Source organism: Ornithodoros turicata, chromosome 6 (genome assembly GCF_037126465.1).
Source record: "Ornithodoros turicata isolate Travis chromosome 6, ASM3712646v1, whole genome shotgun sequence".
In the NCBI taxonomy this organism is placed as follows: domain Eukaryota; kingdom Metazoa; phylum Arthropoda; class Arachnida; order Ixodida; family Argasidae; genus Ornithodoros; species Ornithodoros turicata.
The window spans coordinates 39,797,882-39,817,129 of record NC_088206.1 but is presented as its reverse complement, the minus strand read 5'-3'; positions in this window follow the sequence as shown (position 1 = coordinate 39,817,129).

Here is a 19,248-nt window from a genome sequence, read left to right as displayed (position 1 = left end):
AAAGAGGTGTACCCCCATATCATGCATAGATTGCAACAATCTTTAGGGATTCAGTATGATAAAGCACCTCCCCGTTGGCGATTTTGAGTGGGTCGAGGATTTTAGCTCCGTGGATTTTATGCATCACCCCACGAATTCGGAGGTGGGGTACGTGTATGTGTGTGACTTGGAGTATCTAAAATCTATCCACGCTCTAATGCGGTCCCTCACCCTGGCTCCCGAGAAGGCGGTAGTCCCGGAGGAATGGCTCTCGCAATTTCAGCGAGGGCTTCTCAAAGAATTGATGTATCAGCCAGCCAACAGCAAAAAGCTGTTGCTCACCTGCAAGGACAAGGTTGAGTATGTCGTTCATTGTGCACTGTTTGCACTCTACTATAGATTGGGCATAAGGGTGACAAAAATTCACCGAATTCTAAAATTGTTGCCAGACGCGTTGCCTCGGGCACGACGTTCGAAAAAAATTTCTATGAAATCTCAAATAATGCAGTCTTTGAAAGAACGCTTTTAAATAAATTTAGCATAAGAGATATTAGAGTAGCCTTCGATGAGGAGACAGCAAGTCGCCTCGGGAGTCGGGCAGAATGTTGAGGATGGAAATTTTGTCCCCTGATTGCGTCACGTACGAAATGCGCAATGGAAAAGTGCGATGCGATTTCCCCCTGCAGATTGGCTTTACGATTTTAGAACTGAGTAAATTAAACATGTACTTGTTCTACTATGAAACCCTGCTGAGCAAGCTCTCTTGTCCGGTGATTACCTGCTACTTTGACACGGATTGTCTGATCCTCGGCCTATTCTGCAAGGACTACGAAGATCAGTTACGTGCAATTGCCCACGACCATTTAGGCTCGTCTTTCTTCGATCGGAATCATCCACTCTACAGTGAGAGGAATTGCGGTAGGCTTGGTGCGTTCAAAAGTGAAACTGGTAGCATACCCATAAAGGAAGTACAGTCAATTCTCGATTTATGAACCTTGGATTTATGAATTCCCTCATTTTATGAACAGGAGCACGAGGATCCAAACTTTTTACATGAGTTTTTCCCTCGTTTTATGAACCTCAATATCCGAATAATGAATGGAATTTCTGGGAACGAACTAGGAGTTGCCCAGCGTTTTTGCTCTCAATTTATGAACGAATCGTTCTGAGGTCAACAGAAACCTTCAAAGGGATTATTCCATGGTCTTACGAATGACGCCGGAACGGACGAAACTTTTTCCAGGCATTGCACCCTCGGTTTTTATACCGTGGAAATCCGGACAACAAACGGGTTTTCCAGGGACGCATTAGGGGGACCAAGTGTTCCTGACCACAATTTATGAATGAGGTGGCCGCAGGTCAGATAGATTTCAGAGCATACTAGTGACGTGGTCGCCGTCCATGTCAGCTATTGTGCAAACTATATGTTGAATTATAAATGCAATCCCAACCCTCAAATACTGTTCGATGGTGCTCACCTAACGGAATTTTCGATTTATGAATCCCTCGATTTATGAACAATTTTTCAAGAAACCGAGGGTGTTCATGAATCGACGGTTGACTGTAATATGCTTGAAAGCCAAAATGTACTTCATAAAATTAGTGGGGGCAAACAAATTGCAAGAGCTAAAGGGGTCAAAAAGAACATTGTGCACAAACCACTCCTGAATGATACGTGCCACGATACCCTATTCAAGCACACTAGCGTGTCGCACGAACAGGTATCAATAGTGGGAAAGGAACAGTGCATGTACACCATCAGAAATGTCAAAAGAAGTCTGATGGCGTACGACGACAAACGATCCCTCTACAATGATGTCAACTCCTACCCGTATGGAAGCTGCGAATATGGTAAGCTTGAGTGGATGACGGAGATAGCGGGATTTAGCCGGGCATTCTTTCTCCCCTCAGATAATGCAGATGATGAGAAGAAGTAGCGTCATTTGGACCAGTGGAAGGATATGGTACCTCATTCTCTTCTCGCTCGTCTCATGCACGCTGGCGCTGGACACCTACAACTATTACTGCGAGCATGAAGCCTGGAGAAGGATAAGCACACCTACGCGCATGAATGCCCTGGTGATATCTTGGCTATCACAGATTGGCATTTGGTACCTATGCGGTTCGGCATTAAGCTGGACAAGAACGCTACTGGATCGCTGCGCACGTGCCTTCAATCGCTGGACGTGAGCGTCCAGTGTACGTTGAATGTGTCAACTCACGGAGGATGAATTTTTTCTGAGTCACTGTCCCGGAGACGTCTACATGGTCTGTCACTTCCGAGGAACCATGCCCGGCATCAAAGGAATTAACCTCTCCAAGACAGCCATGATTTTTCTAAAACATGTACTCAATAAACGTTGTCTGTCTAAGATAGAGCCGTAGCGGGGTCGCTGGGGTGGCCAATCAGCTGGCTTAGAAGGAGCCAATCAGCGCGAAGTAGATGGATCAATCGGTAATCAGTAGGTTTGGAAGGGACCAATCAGCGCGAAGTGGATGGTCGGCAATCAGTAGGTTTGGATGAGACCAATCTGCGTGAAGTGGGCGGAGCCAAAAAGGGGGCCTGTCAATCAAAGTGGGATCATCTTGAACCAATCAGCGTGAACGGGCGGAGCCGAAAAAGGGGTCCTGTCAATCAAAGTGGAGCCACCAACCAGAAAGATTAGAACTGGCTTGTGTTGGATTAGAACTGGCTGGTGGTGGACCAGAAATTCCTAGAATTGGATTAGAAAAAGGATGTTCTTACAGCGGTCCCCCTGTACTACTCACGTCGTAACTACCTTCGCAGACATACCAGTATTCTCATCCTTACCAGTGCGCTTTTGCCTGGCGTATATCCGTGTATCCGGAACTGTATCTATCACACCTGTGGAATACAAAATCGCACAACAGTTCACGCACCCACCCAGGCACATTTATCATAATGCATAATAATTCTACGGTCGCTTACTTTCACAAAATACAGGTTGATACAAAGTGCACACTAACGCCCCAGCTTCCCCCTTCCGCTGCTGCCAGTCCAACGGTCAACGGTTCAAAGCCCGAGCTCGCTCACGCCCAAAGTTTCGGATCGCTTGCTGGCGGTTGAGGAATGTTACCATGTGACACACACATTCTAAATCGAAGAGAACGAGTTTACTCCAAGAAACGTAGGCTCGCACTTTGTCCAGTTTTTGTAGAAGAAGGAACTATTAAAGTGCAGCTCCGCTGCTGTTCCGAAAGTATGAAGACGTTGTGATATTCAGAACCGTGGTCCCAAGTTCATTCATAAACGCACATTGCTTTCCAAATTTCCATACTCCTTCGTGAGAAATTTGAGAAAAACTACCGGGCGGCGGTTCCACTTGTGACGTCATACTTGGAACTGCGCGGATTGGATAGCCACACCTAGCCAGCTCTGCCTGGCAACCAGTTTGTGTTTACACTCCGTCATGGCCGCTGTATCGCGCTGAAATAGCTGTCACGAGCTATCGGGGACCACCGCACCGTTTTATCATGTTTCTTATAGGGCGTTTATGTTTAATCGCCCGGAGGCGCTCGGAGCGGATATGTCGTCACAGATCTGGCTCGAGAGCGTATGAGAATTGGCTCAGATCCGCCCGCTTTGTGTTTGGATATTCGCTCAGAGTCACCTCCGAGGCAGCTCGCTTCGCTCGGAGCTTGGAGGGCGAGCTCGCAGATCCTTCCCACAATTCCTGAGCTAGAAGATGGCGGCTATTTTGAAATTTTGAGATGGCTTTCATCCAGACAATCTAGACCGCCGTACCACAAGAACCAGTTGTGGAATTAGGGCTTGAAAATGCAAAACTCTCGGACAGATGTCGATAAACTTTATGTAACACAGGCTTTGATGCAGAGTTTGCAGCCAGCGTCGTGATGGACGAACGCGCGAGTGGCCCCGCGTGAACGGCAAGCAAATCGGTCGTCGTCGTTTTCCACACACTACGTGCAACATGGAATGAAACATGAAATGATGTACAAAAAGAAAAAAGAAGGAACACAAAATCAGAAAAACTGACAGAAGCGAAACCTTCAAGCCACTAAGGCATAAACGGTGCCCTACGACGAACACCAACGGAAGCAGACGACACAGCCATATATACTGCGCAAGCGCAAAGCCGTTGTCGCTCGGTCGCGTATGGAATTTAATTTTCTCCTCGCTTTACACCCGACTGATCGATTTCCGGTTCGGTGACGCACTTCCGCTCAGCTCGGGCTCTGCTCCGAGCGAATAAACATAAACGCCCTTATAAGGAATACTTCGTCTTCGAGCACGTTCTCTTCTCAATAGCTTTGGTGGTGCTTTCTGCACGCGCAGCAAGTCCGCGCATAGTGCGCTGCCAAAGCTATTGAGAATGCGTACGAGTACGTCACACGTTAGGTGTTAGGTCTTGTTGGTAGCATGAAGCACAGTGCGGGCACAGAATGTCCGCTCACGACGGCCGTCGTTGCACAACGAGGCCATCCTGTAAGGCTTGTTAAAGAAGACCGGCAAAACTATCTTTGAGGCTATTAACGACAGCAATTATCACGGAACACACTCAAAACATTCACCTTCGCCCATAGATCTCCGCCATCGCATCGACGATTTGGCGTTAGCCAAGCCACGGGCGCGGGCTAAGCCAGGACGAAGCCGGGATTGGTCAGGGTTTTCCGACCACAGGACCGCCGTGCCAGGGAAATTTAAAAAATTGTTTTCTTAAAAACTACAAACAAATGGGTGAAAATTTTTCACATGTATGCTCCCTGTGCGGAAACGAACGCACAGCCCAAGCATGGCTCCATTCTGTCGCAGTCGAAAATCGGCGGAGCTGAGCTTTAAGTCGGGTTTTGTTTTCGTGATGAAGAAGTCTTGCGAAGTGATGGCGCCCCAATCGATACAACCGTGGCGACACACTTCGGTGATCCCGGCGATCCCTGCAAGCGAAAGATATCGGAATGTTGCGAAGCACGTGGCCGCGTGTGTAATCTTCGTTGGGTGATGACAGACGGGGCGAAAAACAAAATAAATTAATAAATAAATTACTGCTTCCGAGAGCTCGCCTCCTTGATTGTTTCTTTCTCTTCACTCTTTGTTTTCAACCTATAGATAATCGAGTTGAGTTGCTGTATATAGGAAGCTGGAAACATTTTGTCACGGAACATTGGAAAAAAGTGTCGCACTCGTATTATTAATCTAAAATGCTTGAATGGAATTGATGCGATACAAACGTTTTTAGAACATCATGTTAAATTCATAGACGGGTAGAAATCCAGTGAACCGGTAGGGAAATATGAAGAGAATTGGCTCAGGACGAGAGCCGCGGCTGTCGTCCTGAAGCAATTCCCTTCATGTTAAATTCATGTTATCCACCGTTTTAGCCACCTAAGAACGCTGTTGACGTGGCACTATACAACAACAAATACATTGATGATGGCAAATTGGGAAATTCGCTACAACTACACTGCCGATATTACAATGTCACCTAATGCAACAACTACAGTCCCGATATTATAGAATTACAGTTTCAAGTTGAAAAGCCTAATATAAGTGCGCCCTATATGACCTGCTCATAAGTGTGTGCTTGGTGCGCCCCCCCTCTCGTTATATTACTTCTGTCATGCTATCCTCACTCGTTCTGAAACCTTTGTCCTACATTTTGCGCGTTACCCGTTCACCATACGTGCATCTGTTTGCCTCCTCACCGGTTGTATAGGCGTCCTGGGGTAGCCAGTCCGACGCTGTCGCGGCTCACATCCCCATCTTTTTCTCTTACTTCACCATCACCATCATCAGGCTATATTAAAAGGGTATAACATAATTGCAAATCGAACCTATTGACATTGAATACGGTTAAGGATATAATGTCATGGTTGTTGAAAATATAGTCCCACCTTGCGATAGTCGTGACGTTGCCCGCCTAAGCGTGGCGGAATCTTGCGATCTCATGCAACTGTTGCAGACTACGGCAACAGTTGCAAGCCTTCTTTCTTGAACACACTATGTAGTTACATGATTTCCAACAGTAACACCTCATCAAAAACGTATCCTTGTGAGTGTAAATGAGGAAATCTTAACCAGAGTTGGAGGCTTCATGAATGGGAATGCACTACTGGATATTGCCTTTTGCTATGATCTCTCCCAGGTCGTCAGGAACTACACCACAATTCAAGAACGTTCTGCTTCAATACTTAGTTGGGGACCACGGTCAGTGGTTACTGTGGAAGGCACACCAAATCTGGCAATCCACACTTGATCTATTCCTGGCGTGTAACACCTTTGACTGAAAATGGGACATACCAAGTACTTGGTGGACTTTCAAATTACAAGATGGTTCTTTTGAGATGCACCATATAAAATTTAAGCCTGATAGACCTAAAATTCAGACATTCTACTGTTTTCCTATAGGGCAGGTCCTTGTACAATTTTAACTAGATCTGTAGCATCACGAAAAATGTTACTGTGGCCTGAAATGTTTTCAAGGCCACTGTAGACATGTGCATAACAAAGTTCGTGGCCAAGAATTTTGCAATATTTACACTCGAAGACAATGAATAACACGACCTTTAGCATCTTAATCGTCGCATAACCAAAATTAGACGGCGATGTAAACTAAGCCTGGTTTGACCAAGGTTCTAAAGGAGGTAATTAAGTTAGGCTAAAAAGAAATATTATATAGCCACGTCTTTGTTGCGTACCCCCAGAAAATTTGACGTATGATTACTCTAAGTATCGAACAAAACAGGAACAAATGACGCACAGCAGAGCACAGATAATATAGAAAATGTGGTGAACTCCTTTAATCACAGATCTATCACTGTTAGAAAAAAAAGGGATAAATCAGGTATAATAATGTTCTGCTTCAGATATATACATTTGAAGGGTATAGAAGAAGTACAAATTTCCTATTTATACCTCCAACCCTTCTCAAGGGTATGAAAGAGGTATAAAGAAGGGCTAACGTACCATATTTAGACCTCATCACCACGCGTTTATATCCGGTACCACAGGAACAGATCGCCAGGGTATGCCTTTCACGGTATAAATGAGGCTGCTATACCTTCCGTTCTTTGTACCTTTATAGTTTTTATACCTTTACTTCCGCAACGGTCCTGTATCACATCATTATTATTTTTTCTTGAGACGGTATCAGCTGAGTTAAACGAATATTCAACTAAGAAACACAGACATCAGTACAGTACTCTCTGAATCCACATGGTTAGTTTATGGCTGTATAATATCGGTATTGCTGGGAAGTTGAATCTAGATGTCCTCACCCTTAGGGTTGTGTACCAGACGAAAGCTGCTCCCGAGCTTGTCGAGTCGCCACCGATATATCAGTATTTCTCTGTAAATGTCTCTCTCACGCGCGATACATCATGATACACACTTGATGGCTGCGCAGAGCGACCTTGCTCCTTGAAAATTTTCGTTGGTTTTTAACTCACGTTTACTTTTTTTTTTTTTACATGGGGAGAAATGTGGACGAACTTTGCTTTCTACTTCACAACCATATGCGTTTGCGTGTGTGTGTAGTACGCGTGTGTGTGTATGTCAAAAACTTTTCTTCCCTCCAAAGGTGACTTTTCTAGTTCGCTCCTATAAAAATGCCTATGCCTAGCTGTGATTTGATACCATGATGGTACTCATGCAGACCCTCATAGGGTATAGAGCTGTACCCCTAAAGGTATGGTATATAGCCCTTTGTTGAGCACTATTTTTTATACCTGTAAGTGGGGTATAATATAATACCTAAGAAGGGCTAAGTTTTTGAGCAGGCGAATATCAACGTTGTCTCAAGACTTGAAGCCCCGAATTATATTATGCCACTGAGGAAGCTACATATCAAGAAGTCTTTGCGGTTTGGTTGGTAAAGGAAAAAAATGGATATGCTAGTCCAGAAAGACTCGGGACTGGCTACTTCAGGACACGTTATGGAGGTCATCTGGGCAAGGCAATATTCCGAATGACTTTCTTAGAAGGTACGCCGAGTGGGTTGCATAATTCCTCCAAATTATTTTCCAGATGTCGCTGGACGAAGGGACTGTCCCAAACGAATCGAAATGCGCTCTTGTAAAACCGATACGTAAGGCAGGTGCCTCGTCCTTGGTTTGGAATTCCCTCTTCTTTCCAGCCGTTGTAAATTGTTAGAGCACCGCCTCCAAATGGCGCGCCAATAGGAGGACTCGGGAGGCGGAGCGCTGAGGCCTCTGCTCTTGCCTAAGAGATGGCGGATTGGTAGCGCTCGGCTCGGGATATGTGAGCCGCTGTCGTCTTCTTCTTCCGGTAGAGCTACGACCTTGAAGCCTCGCTCTCGCGTAAGAGACAGCGCAACATTGGCGCTCGGTAAGGGCCACTGATCTCTATGATCCCGCCAGGAGCATGCGCCGTAGGATCCCGCGCATGCGTTCATCGCAGTGTTGCCACACCTACAGATTTATCATGAGATCTACCTACTTTTTCAAAAATCTACAGATCTACAGAGATTTCTGAAAATCTCATGATTTTTCCCTTCAACGAATGAGTCACTCGACCCAGTGTTTCGCATCAGTGCACAAAACGACAACGATAAAAAACATCAGCAGAACACGGGATTGAGTGCTTTACCCACTATTTTTTAGAACATATTCCTCAGTTAATTTGACGAAAATGAAGCAAAGAAACAGCCTCTCAATGACCACCATGACTGGCCTGCTGCACACAAAACGCATGCTGTTGGGTCAAGCTGCTTCGCCTTCACCGTTGACAAGGATTTGATCGGTGGTTCACGAAACTGGTGGGGTTCGCCGGAGGAGAAGGATGTCTACAGCGATTGAACCATTGGCGAGCCTCAACGCTAAATCAGTTTTCTTGGGTGTTTGCGTGCGCGTTACCACTTTGCCTCACAGACTTGGCTTGACTGCAGTGATTTATCCAGAGCCCCCCCCCCCCCTACAGCCCCCTAACACCCTCTCATATGTTCAGTGACACCCCCCTAACTTTTCACCTGTGTACCCCTACAGGGGGTGCACTTGCAATTTCAGCTTTAAACACATGTCAGTAATGATATGTTAAGCTGTAATGACGTAACTATAATAATAACTCCCCTCCCCCCAATTTTTTGCAGCACCCCACCATGCTTGGGATTCCTGATAAACCACTGCTTGACTGGCTTTGCAGTGAAACCACTAAGTTTATAATTCGCGTCGCGCGTGTACACTTTCATTATGTTTGTGGAAATACTATATCGAGCTTTATGTTTTTGTGGTCCATTCCGACCCTCCCTCACCACTGGTGGAACGAGCGAGAAAAATCTTTCTACTACACGCGATAGGTTATTCTTGCATTCGAGCGCCACAGCCGATGTGAATACACATCTCAAAGTATTAAAATCTACGTGCAGTAATACTTTTTTTGTGATTGTAGCGGACTTAAGTACGGGACATCGCGAACCGAAACCGAAAGTTACAACGCGTAATGCCAGTGCGCCACAGCAATAAATTCCAGCTGTGGTCTTCAACAGTGGAACGAAATAAGCCCTTGCTCTTCCACTAATTTAGAGACGCATGCAGACATTCCCGATTTGAAGGCAAAGCGTTCAAGAAACTGAGTTTTGAGTAGCTACAGATTTTTAGCTCGATCTACAGATTTTTCGGACTCGGATCTACAGATAAATTTTTTTCACCTGTGGCAACACTGGTTCATCGGGAGTGGAAATCTCCACGAGACGGCAGCTTCCGCGCGATGGTCGCAGTCTATCGCAGTCGCATCCTGTGGTTTTCCTAATTTACGTCAATATTCGCCTGGTATCCAATGTCTCATGCTTCCCAGTGACGAGACGGACAGCTTTTGATGCCACGAAGCAATCGGACCGCCGGAGTGGAAAGACGATGTGGTGCCATCGACTGCTCGTGTTTTTAGCGGACATTTGCATGATCGAATTTACGAAGCGTACGCTGTTTCTCTTCAACGTACTGGATAACGAGCTCAGTGTCGTCTGAATCAAGGTGTAGCAACTTGTCCACACCGGAGAAAGAACATCCACCTAAATGGCGCAAAGGTGTGAGTATTTTTCGTTATTGGGGCTAACAAAGGTCTCTCAGTCCGTGTGGTTCAAATGCTATCACAGATTTCAGGATTGCGTGAATGGGTTGATTCTCATCTGCGTGACTCTGAACCTCGCCGCCGCTTACGGCACAAAGAGAGTAAAAAAAGAAAATAGAAGTTACCGAATCTAGTCCCTAAACTCAGGTGGTGCACTGTTGATAAAAGTACGCGTCGTTTAGCATGATCTTAGAAACCATAGTTCAACAGAATATTTATGTAATATGTTGAACATACGTATCCGTTCTTTTCTCTTCACTCAGCTGCTTTCATGTTCACAGGTGACTTCCTTAGCGGAGCCTGAAACCCCTTAGGTGAGACAGCATGATCATTGTAACCCACTATTCAGAGCAGACAAATGCTGTGCACGCTCTTTCCAGATTCCTCTTTAATGCAGTGTCTTGCCTACCATTCGGGCTCTGTATATTGTTCACAAGTTTTTTTTATTACCTTTTTTGTTATTTGATTTACAGTTTGCTTTATCATGTGCAGAAATATGATATTGAGGGGGACATTTTATTGTTTACACTTCTTATCTTATAATCATTGCTCAGTTAGATTACATCATTTGCATTCACCGGAACTGGAGTTGTATACTGTGTTATTTTCTTGTCTCAAATCAGGGCAGCCCATGTGTATGGCAGCTGAAGTCTCACCAGGGTAACATGCCAGGACAACTCCAGCAAGTGCTCTGCAGGACACCTCTAAATTAAAGGAACCTACCTTTGATGCACCATGTCCTCATGAGATTTTGTTCCTGCTACAACTCTGCGCTTTGTTTCACTTTACCAAAAAATAACTCTACCAACCATTATCATACGGGTGTACTGCTGTGTTCAACCAGTTCAACTTGCTCTGGGCATCCTGCAAAGCCGTGCAGCTACTTCAGCCCTTATTTGCTGGTAACACTGGTGCCAGTACAGTTGTTAGATGAGGTGTGACAATGAAAAATAGAACATATCCTGTGTTCTATTAAAAATAAAAATTATGCATGAATAGCATATAATGTGTATATGTAGATGTTAGGTCTTAGTTATTGTACTATTTGAGCTAAATGTCGACATTTCAGCTGTTTGAGCCTGATGCCCTCGTCCTTGACGCACATATAAGTGTGCCCACACCCTCGGAGGAGCCTGCATAGCGAGGACTCTGTCCCAGTGGCAAATGGAACAGTTCTTTCACAAAGAAAGCATATATCCGCCAGAAGACCAACAAGCAGTTTACTTGAGATAGTACCAATTACTTGTCGTTTTTCTAATTGCAAAATATTGGGCATGCTACGTTAGTAGTGGTTTTTTTTGCTTCTTTCCAGTTACCTCAACTGGTTACTTCAAGCTTACGCAACACGATAATATAAGAGGGCATGAAGCAGGCGAATTGGTGTCGTGAGATTGTGTCCCTCAGTCTTAGGGATGTATTACACAGTATTGGAAACCTGGTTGAACAATAAATTTGTTAAACGACAAACACTTATCAGATGTGCAGTGATGATGTGCAGAATACTCTTACACAATACGCGACAGATGCGTGTTGTAGACATGGTGGTTGGCAATGCTAAATGTTCAGATTTACGACGTGCTCAACATTGAATACAGAATACGTGACATGCTCATAAATAAATTCTTGCATGAAACATAATCTCATGCAAACAAGAAGTCCTTCGACGGAAGGAAATACAGCCATCTGTAGAACAATAAATGCAGAGTAAATCAAAATCGCCTGAAGGCGCGAAGCAGCTTTGAATAATAATAGTAATGATGACGAAGAACACGAGTTGAAACAAAGCAAAACAAAACATTAGACCACCCAGTCTTTTACGATAATTTGTTCCAACAAATCGAGCAACAAAGGGGGCATCTTCCAAATATCACAGTCTCACTTCACAAAGCACTTGCTGTGTTGTCAGATTGCCAACACGTAAACATAACTGCAACGCCAAGCAACCACCAGACACTTTCCATTGGTGACGGCGATACAACCAATACACGTTGCGGTGAATCGCTAGAGGACCACGTAACTCGTCAGCAAAACTCTCAAAGCCACGGAAGTACTTGAGTTTCTTGTTATGAACGGCCGCAGAGCAGAGGAGGAATATATTCGATGAAAAAGTACAGCTCACATGTCATACTTGCCAGCTCAACTGTGGCGAACGATTCACACGCAAAAAGCTGTTCATTATAGCACGCTATCCGAACGCCTCCAACAAAGAAAACGTAATGCTTCAACTTCAACCCTCAGACGCGACTAGAAACCTTGTGACCTTCTATGTGCGACTGGACGGCGCCAGCTACAGCGGGCTCGCAGCATTACTTGCCATTGCGCAACACCGGTGACGTAACGGGGAACAGAAGTGCGGTCCGTACAGTTACAGCATCGACGGGAGAATGTGCGCGGGAGAGGAGGAACGCGGAAGAGAACTTTCAAGCGCGCGCTCCTCACAGAATGGAGCGATTTCGTCCGGAAAATTTTGTGGCATATTAGTTCCTCGGCGGGAAGAACAGTTTCCAGCGAAAAAAAGTATGGGGGTTCGGGAAATTTCAGAGTCCCTTTAAGTTGGCTTGACCTGCGTACTCACTGACGTCCATTGAAGCAATGCATTCCACCGAGTTTTGTTAGGATATCGAGTGACCCCGAGCTTTAGAAAGAAGTGACCACACTTAGGTGTTTCTATGAGATGTCCCTCGATAGTGTACAAGTGGAATGGAAGCGCAAAAGCGTCACAGTTTTTTTTTCCTGGGGCACTTTTTGTCGCCTTGTTTTCTTCATGGCAGAATGCATTGGCGTGCTTTTTTTGGCTTGTATTTCGCGAAAACAATGGGTTCCCCAGAAAGTGTCCATATCAAGCATGAAAGCTGAACCTGTCTTCTACGCTTTGAACAACAACTACTACATGAATGATTATGGGATGAGGTGATTCACCGCAACAATTGCGGTACCATACCTCAGTGCCTGTGGGTTAGTACATGAGTAGGATGACGATGAAAAAGATGAGGCATACACACTCGCACACACACACACACACACATGACAGACGCAAATGAGACATCATACACGTGGGTGCGTCGTAACTGATGGGATAGTAGTTCATCCGGTCGGCTACCGGAGATGAAATGCTGTGAAGAACGCATCTCCGCGTTCATGGCAACAGATCTGAGGTCACAGGAGTTCAAGCAGGTTAGAAGACGTCAGGAACACATAAAATGAGTGAAGGCATTGACGGTTCTGCACAGGGTTAGACCAAGGACCCAAGATTGCTGCAAGGCTGAGCGGTTTGTTGTGGAGACGGGTCATTGCACTCAACATTCCGAGGAAAGCGAACTGCGAAAAGCGAAGCGCTGCGCAGCACCGCCGCCACCAGGGGAACGGAAGTGAGGCGAAGGCGACGGTAGCACAGCAACTTGGTTCGGTAAACCACTTTTACGGGGGCTGGAGATATCAAACAAGTATGTCGCAAGCAGTACCTCGTGCACCCATGCACTCTATGCACTGCAGGGCTGCCCTGGAGTCCGTGTATACAACCCACATCCGCGGAGCTTCGTGCAGAGCATACCGCAGGAACGACAAGATGGCATAAAGCTCTGTGGACGTACAGCAAGTACAATGTGCCAGGCGATACCCGTGAGCCACCTGGACCGTTGGAATAACGAAGGCGGCCGATGAATTTAAAGGTGTGGAAGACCAGTCGGTGTAGACGGCAGTGTGCTCAGCGTAGACGCTTACCATCATGTCCAATGCTACGCTTTGAAACTTTGTAGCAACTGTAGGATGCTTCTTCTTCTTCTTCCACCACTAGGAACAGTGGCCACCAGCCACACAGGGCGATTGGCCAGGGTTTGGTGCGGAGTAATCTCTAGTGGCTCATGGGACGACATGTTAGTAGAAGGAAGCCATAGCAGAGGGGAGGGAGGAAGCGGGAGGTACAAGATGTTTCAGAAGCGGCCGCAGATGGTCAGAAAGGCGGCGGCTCTCGACGCTATTTCAAACCGCCATTTTTCGGTGTGGGAGGCTCCAAATGACAGGATGGCGTCCAGGGAGAGGGGAACCCCTTGTCTAGCCAGCGGCTGGGCAAGGTAGCTAAGGCGGGAGCGGTCGTAGAGGGGGCAGTGCAGGAGAAAGTTCTCCACAGTTTCCTCTTGACCGCAGTGGACGCACGCAGGAGAGCGGCTGACACCCGCGCGGTGTAGGTAAAAGTTCAGTGGAAGGGCTAGACAGCGCAGTCGAGTCAGCAAGACTTCTACATGACGGGAGACGCAGCGGTCAGGCTGCCAAGCGTGGGAAATATGGGCGTACCGGGCTGGCAGTGAGCGGAGAGCGGTCAGCTCCAGCAGCCTTCTATACCTGGCCCGCGTGATAGAGGGCAGGGGCGGAAGGACGTCAATGATAGGGCCGGAGAGGGAAATTTTTGCAAGGTTGTCCGCCAACTCGTTGGGAGATAGGCCACAGTGACCAGGAACCCATGTCAGGACCACCTCCGTGATGTGGCTAGGACTCAGGGCCTGCAGGAGCTCGAGCCACTCGCTGGGGGGGGCTGGCTAGGGCAGTGATGACCGACAGGGAGTCGGACAAAAGCAGGATCCTGGGAAATGTAAGGGGCGCCATTCTGAGAGCCAGTATCATGGCGAGGAGTTCGCTCTCGAACACGGGAGTGTAGTCAGGGAGGCGGATGGGGCAATGACAGTCGAGCTGAGGGAAGACGACGCCGGCACCCGCTAGCTGAGCCAAGACCGAGGCATCTGTCGCGACAACAACGTGAGATGGGAACTGGTTGATGTGCGCCGAGAGGAGGGCTTCAAGCCGGGGAGACGGAGCGTAGGCAACGCCGGGCTGGAACGCGTCGACAACTCGCAGGGCCATGGATGAGACCGGACAGATGGGCGGAGGAGGGGCAGTCAGAGAAGTATTCAGCGAGGCTAGAAGGGATTCGACAAAGACGAGCTGCGGGGTGTTGGATTTTCGCCACCTCCGGGCGATCCACTGGGCCCGATCCCTGAGAGACTGGTTCTGTCTGGAGGCTAATGGGCTCTGGCAGAGCGAGAGGAAGGTGTTCACAGTGAGTAGGCGGAACCGAGTCTTCAGAGGGGGAATGCGGGCTTCGGCATACAGCGCCTGGTTGGCCGTGTACTTGGGGAGGCCCATGCACAGGCGGAGGGCTCTCCTTTCTACGGCGAATAGCCTGCTCAGACGGTAGTCGGGGAGGTGCGAGAAGACGACACACCCAAACTCAAGAATTGGCCGTACGTAGCACTTGTACAGGAAGAGCAGGGTGCTCCTGCGCATACCACAGCGGGCGCTGGCGCTGCGGAGGATTGTGTCAATTGCTTTCGAAGCCTTCTGGCTTATGACTTCCACATGATGGTCCCAGTGGAGCATGTGATCATACCAGACGCCTAGGTAGCGCAGCAGGTTGGTCTGGCGGATGGTCTGGCCGGCAACATCCAGAATGATGGTCACAGCTCCTCCAGTCCAGTTGGTCTGGGGGAACACCAGGACTGCAGATTTCTGGACGTTCAACGTGAGGTGGACGGAACGCATCCAGGACGACAGCGCGAGGAGATATTCTTGCAGTTTCTCACGTAGCGTATGCAGCGATAGAGAGCTGGAGAAGAAGGCAATATCGTCCGCATAGGTCAGAGTGAGGATGCCCGGGTCGAGAGGTAGGGAACTCATCAAAATGTTAAACAGCAGTGGCGAAAGGACGGACCCCTGGGGGACGCCCCTCTGCTGCGGATGCGAAGATGAGACAAAGCGTCCATCCGAGCAAAAGAATGCTCGTCCAGTAAGGAAGCCGCAAACCCATGAAACGATGTACGGGGGAATGTTGAGAGCTGCCATACGATGGAGGAGGACGTTGTGTTCGACGCTATCGTAGGCCTTCGCCACATCCAAGGTAACCAGGGCAGACATCTTCCCACACTCACGCGCAAGGCAAATCTGGCTTTCCAGGTTGGCGTGCGCCATCCAGATTGAGCAACGGGGGCGAAAGCCGATCTGGCTATCATTGAGCGCTGAAGAGGCTTCCAAGAAGGAAGAGAGCCGGCGGTGCAGAATCCGCTCAATGGTCTTGCAGAGGACGGATGTCAAGGCAATCGGGCGAATGTTATCCATGGCCAAGCCCCTCGAGGCGATCTTCTTGACTATAACCACCTTAGACACCTTCCAGTCATCCGGTATCCACGAGTGTTCGATGGAGACGTTCGCAATGTTCAGGAGCTCATCTGGATGGGCAGCCCACAGGGACCTCACCATTCTGCCTGAGACGCCGTCCGGGCCGGGAGCCGAGCTCGGGAGAGCGCGCACCACTGAGTCAAGTTCCTCTGCAGAAACAGCAACGAAGCCGGACGACGACGTCACGGGAGGCTGCCGCGCGCAGGAAGTAGAGCGTTGGAAGCGGAGAGCCAGACCCCTGGCGATATCTTCCAGCTGGGCCCTCGCCGCGTCATCGGACATGACGAGAGAGTCAGGGGGGAATCCTGAGGAGAGAGACCTGCTGATATTGGAAACGTGCCTGTGTAGGGCTTTCCTGTTCTTCGGGCCGGAGAGGAATGCGTTTCGTTCAGTGAAAAAGGCCCGCTTTGCCGCAGAGATGGTACGCCTGAACACGGCTTTATGGAATTGGTAATTTTTCCAATTCACGTAGCATGTATTTGCGAGCACCTGTTTCCAAGCGGCCTTGCGGCGCCGGTAGGCCCTTGAGCAATCAGCATTCCACCATGGCGCACAGCCTGACGGCGATCGCTTGTCGATGCAGAATGTGGATGACGCTATCGAGCGGGTCAGCGAGGAGGCAGCACTTATAGCACGGTTGACGGGCGGGAGCTCAGAGCTGCCCTCCAGGAGGCGGGCCAGGTTCTTGTCTTGCAGGGAGTAATTACAGAGGGAGCGCGAGGTAGCAGCGAGTCTTGCCGGTATGACCACTTCAAAGAAGACGGGAAGGTGGTCGCTGTTAGAGCCCGAGGCCAGCGTGCGCCACGAAGATAGGCGGGCTGCAGGCGAATGCAACGTGAGATCGAGCACCGACCTAGCGGTGCCACTCAGAAACGTCGGGGATCCATCATTTGCAACACTGAGGTTATGACGACATATCCATTCCCACAGCTCTCTGCCGCTAGAGTCAGTCTTGGAGCCCCACGAAACATGATGGGAGTTGAAATCACCGGCGACGATGTACCGCTGAGAGACATAAGAGAGTGCACCACTGAGCGCCGAGGGTGACTGGAAGCCAGGCGGACAGTACACGTTGAAGACATCCAGGGGGCCGAAGCGTGGGAGAGTAACCCGCACCGCGAGGGCTTCGCAAAGAGGGGACAGGGTTTGCCACACAACGCGGGCAGAATGCACTAGGCGAAGGGAGATGAGCGTTAAGAGACCTCCTCCCCGTCCCACGGGCCGGTCCAGGCGAAATACCTGGAAGCCCGGAAAAGAAAAGGACCGTCGGGGGGATAGCCACGTTTCTTGAAGGAGAATGAGGTCAGGAGAGCAGTTCGAGACAAGCATGTGGAGGTCGGGTAGAGCTGAAGAAATCGCAAGACAGTTCCACTGTAAGACGCGCAGGCTACTCATCACCCAGTAAGGATTGAGCGACTGCGGCAGCAAGGACGTCGTCACCAGTATTCGGACGGCTACCCTTCTTTGACCGCTTGCCATGGGGCTTTTCGCAGGGGCTGCACCACATTAGCGCAGACGAGGCGTCACGCTTGGAGTTGGAGGAGGACGCATCCATGGCCTCGTGGGACGAGGCTGGGCACACGCGGCCAGGCTGGGCGGAGGCCGATGAGCCCTATTCTAAACTGTCTCTTCCTCGTCCTCTTCATCTCCTTCCTCTTCATATCATTATCAATGACATTGTTAGTCCTCTGATGAGATCATAGTTAAAAAAAATTACATCAAATCAAGTAGAATAACTATTTCTCGCTTTGGCTCGGACATGTTTGTCGAACATCTGTGATGCACGATCTTGAGTTGGTTGAATTAGTTCAATAAACATATTTTCAAGTTCATGTACGTGTATTCTTTGCATGGGGAAATGCGGACGGGAATTCGGTGGCTGTGCGCGGATGTGAGCGAAAATGAAGACGATTTTCGCGCATTTTCAAATACAAAAGTGTACGTTGTCCGAAATAAAATATGTTAGTTCAAGAGCAATTATTTTGCGTTTGTAATTACGTTTCCTATATCAAACAACCACGGTGCTATGTACTCCCAATTTGAATTTGAATTTGAGAAAGCGTTCGTAATAGACGTCACGGCCTATATAAATTTTCCAAGTCGTGAACTAGGGAAAGTTACCTCGGAGTAGTAAGTTAGCGCAATACCTGTAAGAGAAAGGTGCATTCGACAGTAAATGTGCGAAAGAAGACAAACTACTCTATACCAGACAAGTACAAAATACCGCAAAACGGTATTTGAAATAAGATACAGAGTACATAAGCGAAAATGTATTTGAAATACAGTACAAATTACTTACGAATAAAAGTATTTAGAGTAAAATACTAAATACTTGAAAAGTAATTAAGATACTCACAAGATACTTTCGTACTTGGCATGAAGAGCAGCATTCAGGGACACCCCCTCTGAAACCCGGCTTGACCTGATAGCAGAGGACTACGCAAGGAAGCTAAGTTTCCAGGGTGGTGCGTGAGTACGTGAGGAGGAACAGATCTGGGCAGGGAGAGGAGGACATATCTGAGGCGAACAATTCCCTTTTCGCACCCCGACCTGATAACAACACTGATAACACGCCCGGGAGCATTCGCGTAAGATAAAGAATAAGACGTGATGTATAACTGTGGGAACGAGACTTATCGGGAGATTGCCGGATGAAATTGGCAGGTTGGCGCCTGTGATAGCCTTCTGGACGACAAATTGACTAAATGCCAGTTCTAAGAGTGCAGCAAGGACAGCTGCTACGGTCCGCAGACGATACACAGACTACGTAATTTTATGATGATACCGTCATTATCAAGTTGGTATAAAGAGTTATTACGAGCTAAAATAGAGGAAACTGACAAACTGGCGCCAGTGAGTGCCACTTGGGCGACGATTTGGCAAAATGTCTTAAGTATATAGATTGGGCTGGTTGGTGTAAATCCACAAGCGACCAAAGAAAAAACACGAAACAACAACAGAGCGTCTTGTGTGTGATCTTGTCTCCTGTTTGTTCTTTGGTCGCTTGAAAATGAACGATTTGACCAAACGCTACTTCGGAG